This window comes from Lactuca sativa, chromosome 4 (assembly GCF_002870075.4).
Source record: "Lactuca sativa cultivar Salinas chromosome 4, Lsat_Salinas_v11, whole genome shotgun sequence".
NCBI classification, from domain to species: Eukaryota; Viridiplantae; Streptophyta; class Magnoliopsida; order Asterales; family Asteraceae; genus Lactuca; species Lactuca sativa.
The window spans coordinates 304833387-304849850 of record NC_056626.2 but is presented as its reverse complement, the minus strand read 5'-3'; the positions used below and the strand labels follow the sequence as shown (position 1 = coordinate 304849850).

The 16464-nt window shown below is 38.9% G+C and overlaps 1 long non-coding RNA gene across 1 annotated transcript; it reads left to right on the top strand.

Moving 5' to 3' along the window:
* Window positions 1-13256: 13256 nt before the first annotated feature.
* On the top strand, window positions 13257-14954 carry LOC111910730 (uncharacterized). The gene is made up of 2 exons (XR_002856611.3): window positions 13257-13843; window positions 14218-14954. It is a non-coding gene; the product is annotated as an uncharacterized LOC111910730 (long non-coding RNA).
* Window positions 14955-16464: the final 1510 nt, after the last annotated feature.

The following is a 16464-nucleotide window of genomic DNA, read 5'->3' as shown; positions in this document are numbered from 1 at the left end:
CTTGGTGTTATAAAACATATTGTTGTGTGTGATTCGGTGCGTGAGTGCAAGAAAGCATTGTATCAAAGTTTATCCATTCTTTTTTATCCAAAGTAGGACAAAAGCGATATCTTTGGGCCCCTCGATGATTTAGTGATGAAAAACGTAAATGCTCGGCCGGGCTAGGGCTAATTTGATTTGTTCAATTAGTCAGTCGTCATAAATCGGGAATCGAGATATAGTACAAGAGAATGATTTGAAATCATATCTCATATGATATCTAGAATGGAGGAATATATGATCCCTTATCTAAGGACATGCGTATCTGATAGGATCAGAGTTGACAGCGGCTTTGGTGTCACACCCCCAAACCAGAACGGCGGAAACGTTCGGGGATGGAGGACGTCATATTCAGTATCATAACAGTTCATAGAAAGGAAAGTACACACCACCATATATATTAAAGTTTCCAAAATTTTTACATAATTGTATCCGTTACATGTTCAAAAGTTAAATACATAAACATCTTTCAAAAGAAGTAGTTAACGTCAGCACGTTAATCTCCAAAAGTTCATTTCCAAATCTGCATAGCGGTTCCCTGAGAATACAAGTTATTTCAAAGAAAAAGTGTCAACATTTAAGTTGCTGAGTTCATGAGTAGTGTTTTGAGAAAATGTACACCATTCGAAAGTTCGTGTATGTTTTCAAAAAAAAAAACGCAGTGTTTCAAATGTAAAGAGTTATGATTTGTTGTGTTTGAAAATGAATGTATTAGATCCAGAAAAATCCCATATTTTCCCTAATGGTTGAGATATGAGTTTGTTGTATTTTCCAAGAAAAACCCTTATTTTCTTATAAAAGTATGAAATACATATGAATGTTCGTGTTATAAGTTGTAAATGGTTGCACCAAGAAAATCCCTTATTTTCCTATTAGTTGTTTGGTTTGTATACAGGAAAAACCCTTATTGTCCTGACATAACTGACAGTCTCCAAGACCGAAAATCGCAAGCAACTGACGTGCTTGTAAGTTGTGTCATAGTTTTACATAGTAAAGCTATACGAAGATCGCACTTGTTAGATGAAGAATAGTTTTAATAGCTACTCGTTCATAAAAGCATAATACCATAATAATTGTATATCCGATGAGTTTTATAACCATACTAAACATAATATGCCTGTAGCAACGTTCTTCAGGCGTCGTAGCGTTATGACAACTGTCACCCCAAAAGACGGACTGTAGCTAACAGTCAGGGCGCGGGATCATGACTTCCCGTATAGATCTATACACATTTGACACGTTCTTCGAACGGGAGACTCTGGTTATAGACAGGACTTATAGCGATACGTTTTCTCAAAAAGGCAGTGTTTGAAGATGTACATGTCTCACGGATTCTCAACTAAGTCTGTATTAAAGTAGTAGTTTGTATGCAAAGTTTATCCTTTTTCACAATGTTTGACAAAGCATAAATCATAAGTTCTTTGAATGCATAAAGTGATTTAGTAAAGAATGTTACCCTTGATATGATGTATTTGTATGTAAACATATAAATAAGACATATTTCTATTTATAAACATATTGTATCCCAAGAGGGTAAAGCTATGTTGTGAGGTGTTTTGCATCATAATAACTTCATAAGATAGTTAAAACAGCAGTATGAAAAGTATGTCAAAAGGTTGATGTTTCACACGATTTTAGTCGTGTGTTTACTTGTATTCCTCCCCTAAAAGAGTATAAAAGCATTTAAAATGTATTTAAAGAGTGTTCGAAGGGGATATGAACTCACCTGATAGTTTGAAGATAGCGAGATGGAAAACCGGACAAAGTTTCGTCTCGGGAAACGGATTTTCCTCGGGATTCTCGGGAATCTCGGGAGTAAAATCGACCCTCAGGACTTGAGCAAAAAGACCAGAGCTTCGGGTTTGAACGGGCACGGAAAACGAGGCAAGATTGTGAGAGAGAGGAGAGAAATGAGCATTTTTCTCGGAAGCCCTCGCATTCTATTTATAGGAAGGCTGAACCGCCTCGGTACGCGGGGCGTACGCTCGTACGCAGCGCGTACGCATACGTCATGCATGACCGAAGCCTCGACTGCCTCGGCTTCGGATGGGACGGGTCGGTGGGGAGGCGGGTCGGATGGGACGGCGGGTCGGATGGGACAGCGGGTCGGACGGGTCAGAAGCCTCGGATAGGGCGACGTGGACGTTCCGAGGCCAAGTCTCTCGGGTACGCAGGACGTACAGGGGTACGCAGCGCGTACCTCGGATGAGGACGCTGACTCCTCTTCGGATAAGGTCCGAATTTTGATTTAAATAAATATATAATTTATTTAATAAACTTCAGAAATTCATATCTTCTTCATACGAAATCCATTTTCGATGGTCTTTATATCCACGCGTAGGTGAGACTAGGCTCTACAACTTTCGTTTAGACTCCGTTGGCAAATTCCGAAATTATTTTTTTATTATTTATTTTATAACCCATCGTGTTTAAGGAATTTCTTTAAAAATTCATAACTTCTTTATCTGACGTCGGTTTTTGCCAGACTTTTTACCGCTGAAATACCAATGTCGAGACCTTCGATTCTCATTTAGGTCATTCCGGCCAAAAGTCGCTCGATCTCCGATTCGAGTTTTTACGTGACTTCGTATTGCCGGTTTTTGTCGGAAAACTTAGAATGGTCATAACTTCTTCGTTATAACTCGGATTTTAGTGTTCTTTATATGCTTGGAAACCTTAAGACGATATCTATTACATAGCATACTCCAAATAGAGCCTTTGAATACTTCATTTTCTCGATGATATTCTAATTTCTTTTTTTTTCAAAGAGGTTACAAGACTCGAATTTCAAGGACCTGAAATGACGGGTTGTTACATCATCCCCCCGTTAGAGGGAATTTCGTCCTGAAATTAGAGTTCATGCTACGGATAGAAGTTTTATTTGCTCCTCATGTTCTTAATTGAACTCGGTTCCTCGCTTGGCATTCCAGCGAACCTTTCACTATCGGGATATGACCTTGCTTCCTTCGTTTGACTTCACTGGTCATGATAACTCTTCTTGGTCGAACGTATGTTGCATGTTTTTATGGATTGTGGGAGTAGTACATCTTGTACCAATCGACAGAAAGGGGCATGTGTTGAGCTTCTAAGTTTATTTGTATGGCAGCACGATCACTCGTAGTCTTAGGCAGTCTCCGTCCTGAAGTTCATATTAGAAATTCATACATGGTTCAACGATCAAAATCTCGTGTATATGAGTTGTATATAATTAAGATTGAAAAGTTAGTCGAATAACTGATTCTTCTTTAAGCTCACATCCCATTGAGGAAAAAGAAGTTAAAGTGGAATCGTCAATTCTAAACCTGTAGAACCTTGATTATATATCACCCCTACGTATACATTCATCAATGACAGACCAATCGTATGGATCTTTGGATTTGAACTTGACGTACTGTATGAGTGGCACTTCGGGGGCTTCTTCGGAAAGGAAAAGAATTATGAGGCACTCCATTCATGAGTAATTGGTGTTCTGATATGACGGTTTCGCTGGAAAGGCGATTTCGAAGAAAGAGATGTACATATGAAACTGTTTTGTGAGAATCAAATTGAATCAAGTCGTATGATAATGTCGGAATCATAAGGAAAACTTAAAGACATTAGATTTGAACATAAGACGTTTACCAACAACATACTACCGTGCAACCATCAACAGAGTTACAGTACTCTAGACTATTACAAGACTATTGCTGCGAATAAGGTATACTACAAAGGCAAGTATACGCAGCATGAGTATCCCTATATCGACGGGATTCCGCAAAAGACAAGGCTCTGGTTGCACTAGTTTTTGATGGTTTATAAGTCTGATACAACAAAACGCCTAAATTACATTAATGTGGGTTCGGAGTAGGTTCTCCTACAACTGTGGTCCTGAGAATCCTACCGTCTATGCCAAAATTCTTTGTGATAGGGCAATCCTTCTTGAGGTGCCCTTATCTCCTCGCATTGATGGCATGACTGGCTAGCGCTAGCCATAATGGCGGGAGTGAGGTGCTTAGCCATTGTTATGTGGGCACGAGTGCCTTCCTCATTACCCCACCTTGGAAATTGCTTCTTAAAGCGTTCTGCAGGAGTTGCCACTTGTTGGTTTCCCGGCTTGGTACTACCATCGGAACTCTCGACTCCTTTGTCAGTCTTGCTTGTGTTGCCTGAGTTGATGTGTGTAAGGAAGGTTGTCACAGCAGTTGCTACTGTAGCTTGTAATGTAGCGGCGTCGATATGGAGGATGGGGGTTTCGTTGCTTGGCTGATTGTTTCCGGAGTGAGTGCTTCTGGTCCATTTGTTCCTCTTGTTCCTTTATGAATCTAGATCCTAATGTGCATACTTCAGCGGACCTTCTTTACTCCGCCTGTCACTTCGACTGATCGGGATCGTGTGGCTTTGGGTTTAATTACTTATGTTCTTCTAAATGTTAGCATATTCAATCGATGCATTAGGGCAGCTACGTTTTGAATCTCATGGTTGAATTCACTACTAGTTTCTGGGCCTGGATTTGACTTGTTGCATGCGTGTTATTTCTATATGATTCGTTGGGGGGTACTACGGGAAGGTTGCAAAGATTCCTCATATGAGTACCTCGGGGTTTTGAAACTAGAAACCAATTGGGGTTTGTGGGGGGTTGTCATTATAAATCGATCGAGTTTCGTTAGTGGGATAGGGTATTCTACGTATGTGTTTTCAGTGCTTTTTAGTCTATCTCTATTATTACTACTATGAAAGTTTTGTTTAATGATTAGGGTGTTTGTTCGAGTAGATTTTTAAACTTGCGACTCACGGAACTCTTCTGCGTTCCTACTATCAATGGAATGTATGCAAATAAGTTATCAAGGAGAAATGTACCCAGAATAACCGTGGAGTCTGCAATAGCCTCCTCTTGGCCCATTGCGAATACTTGGCCTTCTCCACCAGCATTCATGATGCTTGACTCCAGGCAGTCCCTTCGGAAGTGTCCCGTTACTCCGCACTCATAACAAGCGCGGTCTACTCCTACATTTGTGGCTGGCACAGTTAGTTGGGCTAGGTCTCCGTAGTAGTGGACGGTGTGTCCCTTTCTATTGCACCTAACGCAATACATTTCACGGCAGGATCCGTGATGATGAAAGTTGCATCGGTTGCACTTAGGCTGGTTGCCGTTGTACGACCTTTTGGGTGTAGGGGTATGGTTTGTTGATTGCTTTTTGGCGTTTCTTTGCTTTGATTTGCATCCCCTCTTGCTCCAGGGTTTTCGTTTCATGCTCTTGTGTTCGCACCTTGCGGTATTCTTGTAGGTAGCTACTGGTAGGTGGCTTCGATTGTTTCTTTGATTAGGATTTTTGATATCGTTTCCTTCCCTGCTTGAGTTGACAGAGTTATTGTATGCTATAATGGCTGCCACTGTGGCTATAACTGTAGCTTGCAAAGTGGCGGTGTCCAACTGTAGGAATGGGGTTGCGTTGGTAAGTTGATTATTTCCAGTCCTTGCTGCGCCACTAAAGTTTGCTTGAGACAGTGCAGCCGTTACTGCCGCAGCGATAGCAGATTGCACTATGTTGGGGTCATATTGAGGAGGTGGTGGTGGGGTTGCGTTTCTACGTGCTGATCTACGAGGATACATTGTTCTGATAAGGAAATAACATGAAAAACTATAAGTTTTAGTGATTCGAAAGTCGCGCATTAGTGATTTGTTATATCAGAAGTTTCGTTTATCCTTGAATAGGGTTTTGAGTTCGACTCATAAGGAGAGTAGATAAACTCATGAATTGGAGGGGTATGCGAAAGGTTTAATAAAGGAAATACCTCATATATATTATAAAACATGGTGCGTTACATTTTGTAGTTAGGAAAATTTTGACCTATCTAAAGGTCTCCGATTACAAGGTTAAGAAAAGTAAGGACTTTATCCGAGGTCTTATGCTATGACAAAATTTTGGAAGTCAGACAGGTTTTATTTGTTACGCGAGCTGGCTACATGGGCCTTAGATTCTACCAACTGACGCTCCATCTCGAGCATACGTAGTTCATGTCTTGCCTGGCGTGCCCGAAGTTCTATCACTTCGGTTTGAGTTGCTGTTAGGTCTCTTTGTAACGCTTCATATCGATTTACGATTCTCTCGTGAGATAATCCTAACTGTCGGATGCGAACTGTGTTGACTCCAGTGTTCGCATCATTTTCCTCAGTTCGATGGATGGTCGTCCGTCCTTGCTCACCAATGCGAGAAATCCGACGAATCAATATAGGAAGGGCTCTGTCTGCTGAGCCTCCCTCGCTTAGGTTGTAGAAGCTTCGGTCTCCGTTGAATGGAAGGGGTTGATCCTGTTCACGGCTCCACCTATCCAGGTAAGTTGCCCAAAGGGGCGTCGAGCCATGAAATTCCGGTCGAGGATTAGGATTTTGAATTGGAGCCGTTAAGGGTAGGTTATTGTTCTCTGGATCTGAGTCTGATTCTTTTTGCATTCCTTCTTCATTACTTTGGTTGGGGTAGTAGGTGTCACCGGGGTGATGGAATCCAGCCATTTGAGTCTATACGAGAATAGGGTTAAGAATTGACTATAAGCTAAAGCACATGGAATTTACTCTTTAAGTTTAAGGGTTGAAGGCACTCGAATACTCCCTTAGTATTCTTTAACGATATGCTTTTGGTAAGTTTTAAATTTGTTGTCCATTGCAGACACTCCTTGGCATACGTTAGTCGGCTCTTGGACAAATATAGTTGATCAGGCTATATTCTTCCCAGTTCCGATTACATGTCCCAAGGCATACCCGCACTGCACAACTTATTTATAATACTTCTATATTGTTTTTAATTGTGATACTGACCATGTTATTACTATGAAATGAATGAATGCCTACTTTACAAAAACTAAATAAATTTAATTTTAAAAGTGTGACTCTTCTCAGAGTGTTTTTGCCCAGTTGTGTTTATAGTTGTATACCAAAAATGGTTTTGATATACTTAATTCACTATAAACGATGCTCTGATACTAATCTGTCACACCCCCAAACCAGAACGGCGGAAACGTTCGGGGACGGAGGACGTCATATTCAGTATCATAACAGTTCATAGAAAGGAAAGTACACACCACCATATATATTAAAGTTTCCAAAATGTTTACATAATTGTATCCGTTACATGTTCAAAAGTTAAATACATAAACATCTTTCAAAAGAAGTAGTTAACGTCAGCACGTAGATCTCCAAAAGTTGATTTCCAAATCTGCTTAGCGGTTCCCTGAGAATACAAGTTATTTCAAAGAAAAAGTGTCAACATTTAAGTTGGTGAGTTCATGAGTAGTGTTTTGAGAAAATGTACACCATTCGAAAGTTCGTGTATGTTTTCAAAAAAAAACGCAGTGTTTCAAATGTAAAGAGTTATGATTTGTTGTGTTTGAAAATGAATGTATTAGATCCAGAAAAATCCCATATTTTCCCTAATGGTTGAGATATGAGTTGTTGTATTTTCCAAGAAAAACCCTTATTTTCTTATAAAAGTATGAAATACATATGAATGTTCGTGTTATAAGATGTAAATGGTTGCACCAAGAAAATCCCTTATTTTCCTATTAGTTGTTTGGTTTGTATACAGGAAAAACCCTTATTTTCCTGACATAACTGGCAATCTCCAAGACCGAAAATCGCAAGCAACCGACGTGCTTGTAAGTTGTGTCATAGTTTTACATAGTAAAGCTATACGAAGATCGCACTTGTTAGATGAAGAATAGTTTTAATAGCTACTCGTTCATAAAAGCATAATACCATAATAATTGTATATCCGATGAGTTTTATAACCATACTAAACATAATATGTCTGTAGCGACGTTCTTCAGGCGTCGTAGCGTTATGACAACTGTCACCCCAAAAGACGGACTGTAGCTAACAGTCAGGGCGCGGGATCATGACTTCCCGTATAGATCTATACACATTTGACACGTTCTTCGAACGGGAGACTCTGGTTATAGACAGGACTTGTAGCGATACCTTTTCTCAAAAAGGCAGTGTTTGAAGATGTACACGTCTCACGGATTCTCAACTAAGTCTGTATTAAAGTAGTAGTTTGTATGCAAAGTTTATCCTTTTTCACAATGTTTGACAAAGCATAAATCATAAGTTCTTTGAATGCATAAAGTGATTTAGTAAAGAATGTTACCCTTGATATGATGTATTTGTATGTAAACGTATAAATAAAACATATTTCTATTTATAAACATATTGTATCCCAAGAGGGTAAAGCTATGTTGTGAGGTGTTTTGCATCATAATAACTTCATAAGATAGTTAAAAAACCAGTATGAAAAGTATATCAAAAGGTTGATGTTTCACACGATTTTAGTCGTGTGTTTACTTCTATTCCTCCCCTAAAAGAGTATAAAAGCATTTAAAATGTATTTAAAGAGTGTTCGAAGGGGATATGAACTCACCTGATAGTTTGAAGATAGCGAGATGGAAAACCGGACAGAGTTTCGTCTCGGGAAACGGATTTTCCTCGGGATTCTCGGGAATCTCGGGAGTAAAATCGACCCTCAGGACTTGAGCAAAAAGACCAGAGCTTCGGGTTTGAACGGGCACGGAAAACGAGGCAAGATTGTGAGAGAGAGGAGAGAAATGAGCATTTTTCTCGGAAGCCCTCGCATTCTATTTATAGGAAGGCTGAACCGCCTCGGTACGCGGGGCGTACGCTCGTACGCAGCGCGTACGCATACGTCATGCATGACCGAAGCCTCGACTGCCTCGGCTTCGGATGGGACGGGTCGGTGGGGAGGCGGGTCGGATGGGACAGCGGGTCAGACGGGTCGGTCGGACGGACGGGTCGGACGGGTCGGAAGCCTCGGATAGGGCGACGTGGACGTTTCGAGGCCAAGTCTCTCGGGTACGCAGGGCGTACAGGGGTACGCAGCGCGTACCTCGGATGAGGACGCTGACTCCTCTTCGGATAAGGTCCGAATTTTGATTTAAATAAATATATAATTTATTTAATAAACTTCAGAAATTCATATCTTCTTCATACGAACTCCATTTTCGATGGTCTTTATATCCACGCGTAGGTGAGACTACGCTCTACAACTTTCGTTTAGACTACGTTGGCAAATTCCGAAATTATTTTTTTATTATTTATTTTATAACTCATCGTGTTTAAGGAATTTCTTTAAAAATTCATAACTTCTTTATCTGACGTCGGTTTTTGCCAGACTTTTTACCGCTGAAATACCAATGTCGAGACCTTCGATTCTCGTTTAGGTCATTCCGGCCAAAAGTCGCTCGATCTCCGATTCGAGTTTTTACGTATCTTCGTATTGCCGGTTTTTGTCGGAAAACTTAGAATGGTCATAACTTCTTCGTTATAACTCGGATTTTAGTGTTCTTTATATGCTTGGAAACCTTAAGACGATATCTATTACATAGCGTACTCCAAATAGAGCCTTTGAATACTTCATTTTCTCGATGATATTCTAATTTCTTTTTTTTTTCAAAGAGGTTACAAGACTCGAATTTCAAGGACCTGAAATGACGGGTTGTTACATTTGGAAAGCTACGATTGCAGATCAGGATCTGAAGTTATACGCATAATAGTTATTAGACTTATCCAAGTGGGAGACTGTTGGATTAGTTTCTAAGTATATAACTATTTTGGTATGTACTTGACCCGATGGTGCATGGTCCTTTTGTGTTGCCTTCACCAAAGCAACTTGATTGGAGAAATAAATAAAGAGAGAGGTTATTATGATTTATTAATATGTTATAAGAATAATATATTAAAGGAGAAATCATATTTGTTTAATTAATAGTGGTCAATAATTGATTAAGAATTAATTTTGTGATCAAATGTAATTAATTAAACTAGAGGGGCTGAATTGTAATTATGTGAGAGTTGCAAAATAGGGCAATGGTTATCCTTGTTGAAGGATGGACGAATTCAAGGATAAGGATATCCTTAAAATCGTTCAAGGTCCAAGAGATAGAGATTTTCAAGGCTTATCTTATGGTTGCTTGATGGGCAAGTAACTAGATAAGGATAAGGACTGAAACCCTAATCCCAACCCTATATAAAAAGACCCCTAAGGCCTTAGGATTTCGTACACTTGATCCCTAGAGCATCTAAGGATGAATTCCTACCTCTCTCCTCTCTCTTTATACCTTCTCCATTTGCTCTTGGTGTTTGTAAGCCATTAGATGAGTGACACTTGTGACTCTAAGCCTTCCAAAGTCATTTCAAGGAGGAATTGGGATTGTTATTGCTACATAACATTCAAGGTAATATCATCAACCTAATTATATGTTAATATCGATTTCCATATGGTAGAATTAGGGTTTATAGTCTTGGATTCAAAGCATGTACAATAGAGAAACCTAGATCCAAGCATTAGGGTTTGTATGAGCACATAGGATGTCTTATGACCAAAACCCATCAGATGTGACACTGACAACACGACATGGTGTTCCAATTTTTCATGATCAAAAGAATTAAACTGCGACACCACGACGTGGTAGGATGCCCATGTCGTGGTGACTGACGAAAAACCAAAAGTGGAGCTCAAGGCTTTGCTCGAAGATCTAGAGTATGCATTTTTGGAAGAAGGACAACAAAAACAAGTAATCAAAGCATAGGATCTTGCAAAACATGAAAAAGGAAGTCAAGTGGAAATGCTCAAGAACAGACAAAGTGCCATAGCATGGAAGATTACCGACATCAAAGGAATTAGTCCCACCTATTTTTCGTATAAAATCAACATAGAAGAAGGAGCTAAACTAGTGGTACAACTTTTGGATGCTGGTATCATATGTTGCATATCCAATAACCAATGGGTGAGTCTGGTGCACGTGGTACCCAAGAAAGGAGGAATGACGGTAGTCACCAATGAAGAAAACGAGATTATTCCAACAAGAACGGTAACCGGTTGGCGTGTGTGCATCTATTATCCTAATCTAAATGATGCTACATGAAAATACCACTTTCCCATACCCTTTATTGATCAAATGCTCGAAAGATTATCCGGTCATCTCTACTATTGTTTTTTAGATGGTTTTTGAGGATACTTCCGAATTCCTATCGATCCTCAAGACCAAGAAAAAACAACATTCACTTACCCAAGTGGAACTTTCAGATATAAAAGAATGTCGTTTGGATTATGCAATGCACCGGCCACATTCCAAACATGCATGATATCTATCTTTCACGACATGTTCGAGAAATTTATGGAGGTTTTCATGGATGATTTCTTGGTTTTTGGTTCCTCCTTTGAAGATTGCTTTTCCAACCTTGATCTAATGCTTGCTCGATGTGAAAAGACTAACCTAGTCCTAAATAGGGAGATGTAACTTTATGGTAAAAGAAAGGATTGTATTGGGACAAAAAGTCTCAAAATTGGGGATAGAGGTGGAGCACGCAAAGGTAAACACTATAGCAACATTACCATCTCCTACAAATGTAAAAGGGGTGAGAAGCTTTCTAGGCCATGCAACATTTTACCGCTGATTCATCAAAGACTTCTCAAAAATCACAAGGCCATTGACTCAAATTCTTTTGAAGGATGATCCATTTGACTTTTCTAAATTGAAAGAGAAATTGAGTAGTACCTCTTTTATGATCGCCCCAAATTAGAATCTCCCTTTTGAGTTGATGTGTGATGCGAGTGACTATGCATTAGGAACTGGTTTGGGACAAAGGGTTGAAAAGCATTTTCAACCCAACTACTTTGCAAGCAAAACTCTTTACCCTGCCCATGAGAATTATACTACGACCGAAAAGGAGCTTCTTGTTGTAGTTTATGCTTTTGATAAATTTCTCCCACTTAGTTTTATATAAAACAATTGCATATACTGAAAATTCTACCCTTAAGTATATTTTTGCTAAGCAGGATGTCGAACCTAGACTAATACAATGGGTGCTCCTGTTACAAGAATTCGACACAGAGATAAGAGATAAAAAAGGAATGAAGAATGTGGCGGTCGACCACTTATCAAGACTTGAAAACCCATGATTGGAAGAATTGGAAGACAACAAGATAGGAGATGACTTTCTCCAAGAATATTTTATGGTAATCACGAGAGAGGTACCTTAGTATGTGGATATAGCCAACTTCTTGGCTAGTGATTACTTTCCAAAAGACTTGACACTCTAACAAAAGAAGAAATTATTTTCCGAAGTTAAGTACTACTTATGGGATAAGTCGTACCTCTTTGGAAGTTGCACGAATGGAATTATAAGAAGATGTGTGTTCGGGAAAGAAATCCTCGAGGTCTTGAAACATTGCCATAGCGGGCGCACTGGAGGACATCATGGAGCCTAATACACTACAAAGAAGCTATTTGATTCTGGTTTTTATTGGCAAATAATTTTTAAGGATGCAGCCCAATTTGTCAGAGAATGTGATTCATGCCAAAGGTCGGGAAATAGTTCCTCCTGAAATGAGATGCCCCAAAGTAGTATCCAAGATTGTGAGATATTCGATATTTCGGGGATCGACTTCATGGGACCTTTCCCAATGTCTCGTGCGTATAAGTATATCTTGGTGGTGGTTGACTATGTGTCTAAATGGGTGGAGGCACAAGCATTACCTATGAATGATGCTCGAGTAGTGGTTTGTTTTCTTAAAAAGCTATTTTCAAGATTTGGTGTCCCAAAAGCTCTTATTAGTGATTAGGGAACCCACTTTGCAAATGATCAATTGGCTAGGGTGTTACAAAATGTGTTGTATACCATAGATTTTCAACACCATATCATCATCAAACGAGTGGACAAACCGAAGTCACAAACCGGGCACTTAAAAGAATTCTAGAGCGATCGGTTGGAGGAAATAAAAGGAATGGTCGGAAAATCTTGACGATGCACTTTAGGTATTTCGCACGGCCTCTAAAACACCTATTGGTACTACACCATATAGGTTGGTATATGGAAAAATTGTCACTTGCCGGTAGAAATAGAACATAAGGCATTTTGGGCTTTGAAGACTTGTAACTTTGAATTGGCCGAGCTTCATACCATTCATTTGATGGAAAAAAATTCCCAAGAAGAATTAAGAAAAGAAGCATACACTAGCTCCTTGATCTACTAAGATAAAATGAAGAAGTGGCACTATGCAAGGCTAAGAGGGCACAATGATTTTCATGAGGTGCAAAAAGCTCTACTTTTTAATTCAAGATTAAAGTTTTTTCCTGGAAAATTACAAACTCGATGGGATGGGCCACTTATTGTTAAGCAAGTTTTTCCACATGGAGCCATTGAGTTAATATCAAGGGACACGACTCCCTTTAAGGTTAATGGGCATAGGTCAAGCTTTATGAAGAAGTCATGTGACTTGAGGAAAAAGAGGGGGGGGTGGGGGAGTTGTCAAATTTGGACAAGCCGAATCGACGTGAAGCAGGAAGGAGTCTGGATCATGACTCCTCAGAAAGAAGTGCTTGTAGGAGGCAACCTGTGGTTTTGAGCTTGCATTTTCTTTTCCTTTTCTTTTAGTTTCTTTATTTTTTCTTATTTTTGCTTTATTTATCCTTTATTTTTGCTCTTTCAATCCTCTGAACTTTTAATTGAGTTTCGAAGTGGATAGCACGGAACGAGTGTGGGTGGACATTTTTATAAAAAATTGACAAAAATGAACTTATTTTTACACCACGACGTGGTGAATTTCCAGAAAATGATTACACGAAATTCAATATATCAACATGATGTGTTAATTTCACCACGACATGTTGTCGGTTTAAACTCAATCAATTTAGGGTTTTTAGTCTCAATCAAAACTTTTCTTACTTTTTCAGCTTCACTTGTTTCCTCGCCATGTTGTTCTCTCCACGAAAACTCTTCAACAATTTCTTCACTTCTTCGATTCCTTCCAACAAGGTATGGTTTTTATGCTATTCTCTTGCTTATAATCGAGTCTCAAGTGTTTATCAGTCTGAATTTACTTCATCTGAACAAGGTTTAGGGGCAATTTCTTGAACTACGGTTCCGATTTTTGCCAAAATTGGACCCAATTCTTGTTATTTCTACCTTGCATTTGTTGTAAACCTACTCGATTACATGTCGTAAACCAACCCTTGACTTGATTACAGTTGATTAGGACTTGATTTGGTTCGAAATTCCACGATAAATCTCGATAGTTCATTAACCATGACGACTCGTCGTGCTAATAACTTTTTGGGCCTAATTTGTTTATGTTTTATCTTTAATCTTTCATATTGTTGCATGGTTTGTTGTTTTTTTTTCTTTTTCAGGTCATCGCCATCCATTCTCATAGTAACCAACCCGGGTGTCTCCCCGACTTTCCTTGGTATAAATTACCTTGTGTTGTGGGTCCCAAAGTGTTTGCACAATGAAACGGGAGCCTTGATTGGATGAAGCAAAGGAAAGTCGATGTTCCTGCAGTAGTTGATTGAGGATGGATTGAACAAGCTGGATTTTTAGAGGGAGTTGAACCATTTTGGGTTAAGGATTTTGATGGGGCACAAAGGAGGTTTATGTGCGTGGCATGGCAGAGGTTGTTCCAAATTCAAGAAGTTATCTATAAGGAGTTGGAGATTAAAATTTTAGCTACAGTTCCATTTCGAAGGAAAATCGGGTACGTTAGAGGAATGGAATCTTACGTTTTGTCTTGGGGGGAAGGTGAGAGTTAAGCCTCGCTGAGCTTGCGATGCGGAAAATCGGGTATGTTAGAGGAATGGAATCTTATATATATGGACCCCCCGTTTCTTTTGGTGGTGTTTCTCTCAGTCCGGGTGGGGAAAGATCGTCGTGGTTCTCCGTTATTTGGCGGAATGTTGATAACTCGGATTACGCGGCCATTTGGTATTCTAAACAACTATGAAGCCGTATTTTCGACAGTCGAGTCTTAGTAATCCTTTTATCCTCTTTTGTATAAGCAGGAAAATATTTTTAATGAGTAAAAACTCACGTCTAGTAAATGTTTCTCTTTGTTAGTATTAAAGTTTATTGAAGAATCTGATGCAGTACACATGTAATATTTTCCATTTTTCATTCACCACACCGTGGTATCCATCGCTACGACGTGTTATCGTAGTCAGAACACGAAAAACCAATCCTCCGCATCCCACCATGTTGTGTTCTCAAAGACCATGAGGTGGTGCCTTTTCAAGTCTGATTTTCAAGTCTAATCATATACATTCTAAAGTATAAGTGTCCAACTCTTTGAATCACATTTTGTAGTGGCCAACCACTTCCGTTTCCACACCCTTGATCAAGCTATCTTACACATAAGCCACACGATCCAATATGCATCTTCTATCCCATGGGAGTCTATTCCTTTTTCTCCCTTTTTAATTTTATGTTTTGCATAGCATGCAATGAGGGCATTGCATGAATCAAGTGTGGGGCAAGGGGTATATTGCATGAGAGAAAAAGCATTTGATTTTTCAAAATTTTGCATTGCTAGTTTTCATAAATTTGCATATATATAAACTTGAAACAATAGTTTAATTTAGGAAAAACTAGCTAATTAAAATCTTTGCTAGTATTCGATGGGATGATCAGAAGAGAACCCAAATATTTACCCAGGCCAACACATGTTATAGTGTATTTTTGGCTTCCCGTTTCCTAGTGAAAAGTCATGAAGTATGAAAGGTAATTTGGTAGCTTATATGATGTAACAAGTTCTGCAGCCTGAACCTGAAATTCATCCCAGAGAGCTTAAGTAGTCATTGCACCTAGACTAATGGCTCTAACCAATAAAAGTTTAAGTTAAGCTCCTTGCTTAATCATGTAGGACTTTGAGTGAAAAAAAGTGAGACATGTAAAAAAAGAAGAGAGAAATTAACGAAAAGTTGAAAATTTGTGGAGCTGTCAAAGTATAAATTCAAAGATAAAAATGCTAAAGAAATAACAAAAAGTGGAAGATACCAAAAATTAAAAAAAAATGAGGTGAATTCAAAGAAATCAAAGATCAATTAATCAAACAAGAGATGAATTCCATGTACCTCCATAGTGGAATCAAGAGTTGTAATTTTTCTAGATTATGTATGCTTGGAAGTTTAACCAAAAATACCTTGAGGTTAAGAAAGGTTTCGTGTGTTGCATTCGTAGGGTTGCAAAAATGAGTGTCGTATAAGTTAAGGGGTGAAAGTTCATATGCATTGTGAGTATTTAGGAATGGGAGGTTTTTAGGAATTATAGACAAAAATACCCGCATTGCAGTCTTGGGATAATGGTTGGCCTTGAAATGGATTGTTCTTTGTGATATTGGTGAGATAATAAAAATCAATTTGCTTGAGGGAAAGCAAAGAATAAGTCTAGGGTATTTTGATATGTGCATATCTATACATATAATTATACATCATATCTTAATATTTTTATGGCCTTTATAGAATAAAAGGTAATTAATTTGTTATGTATTCTGTTGTAGGGGTAAAAGATATGCTTGGAGCAGAAAGGAAGCTGGAAGCTAGAAGCTAAAGAATTTGATTAAATATTATTAAATGAAGAAAAGTATACCGAACACATCGTAGAGA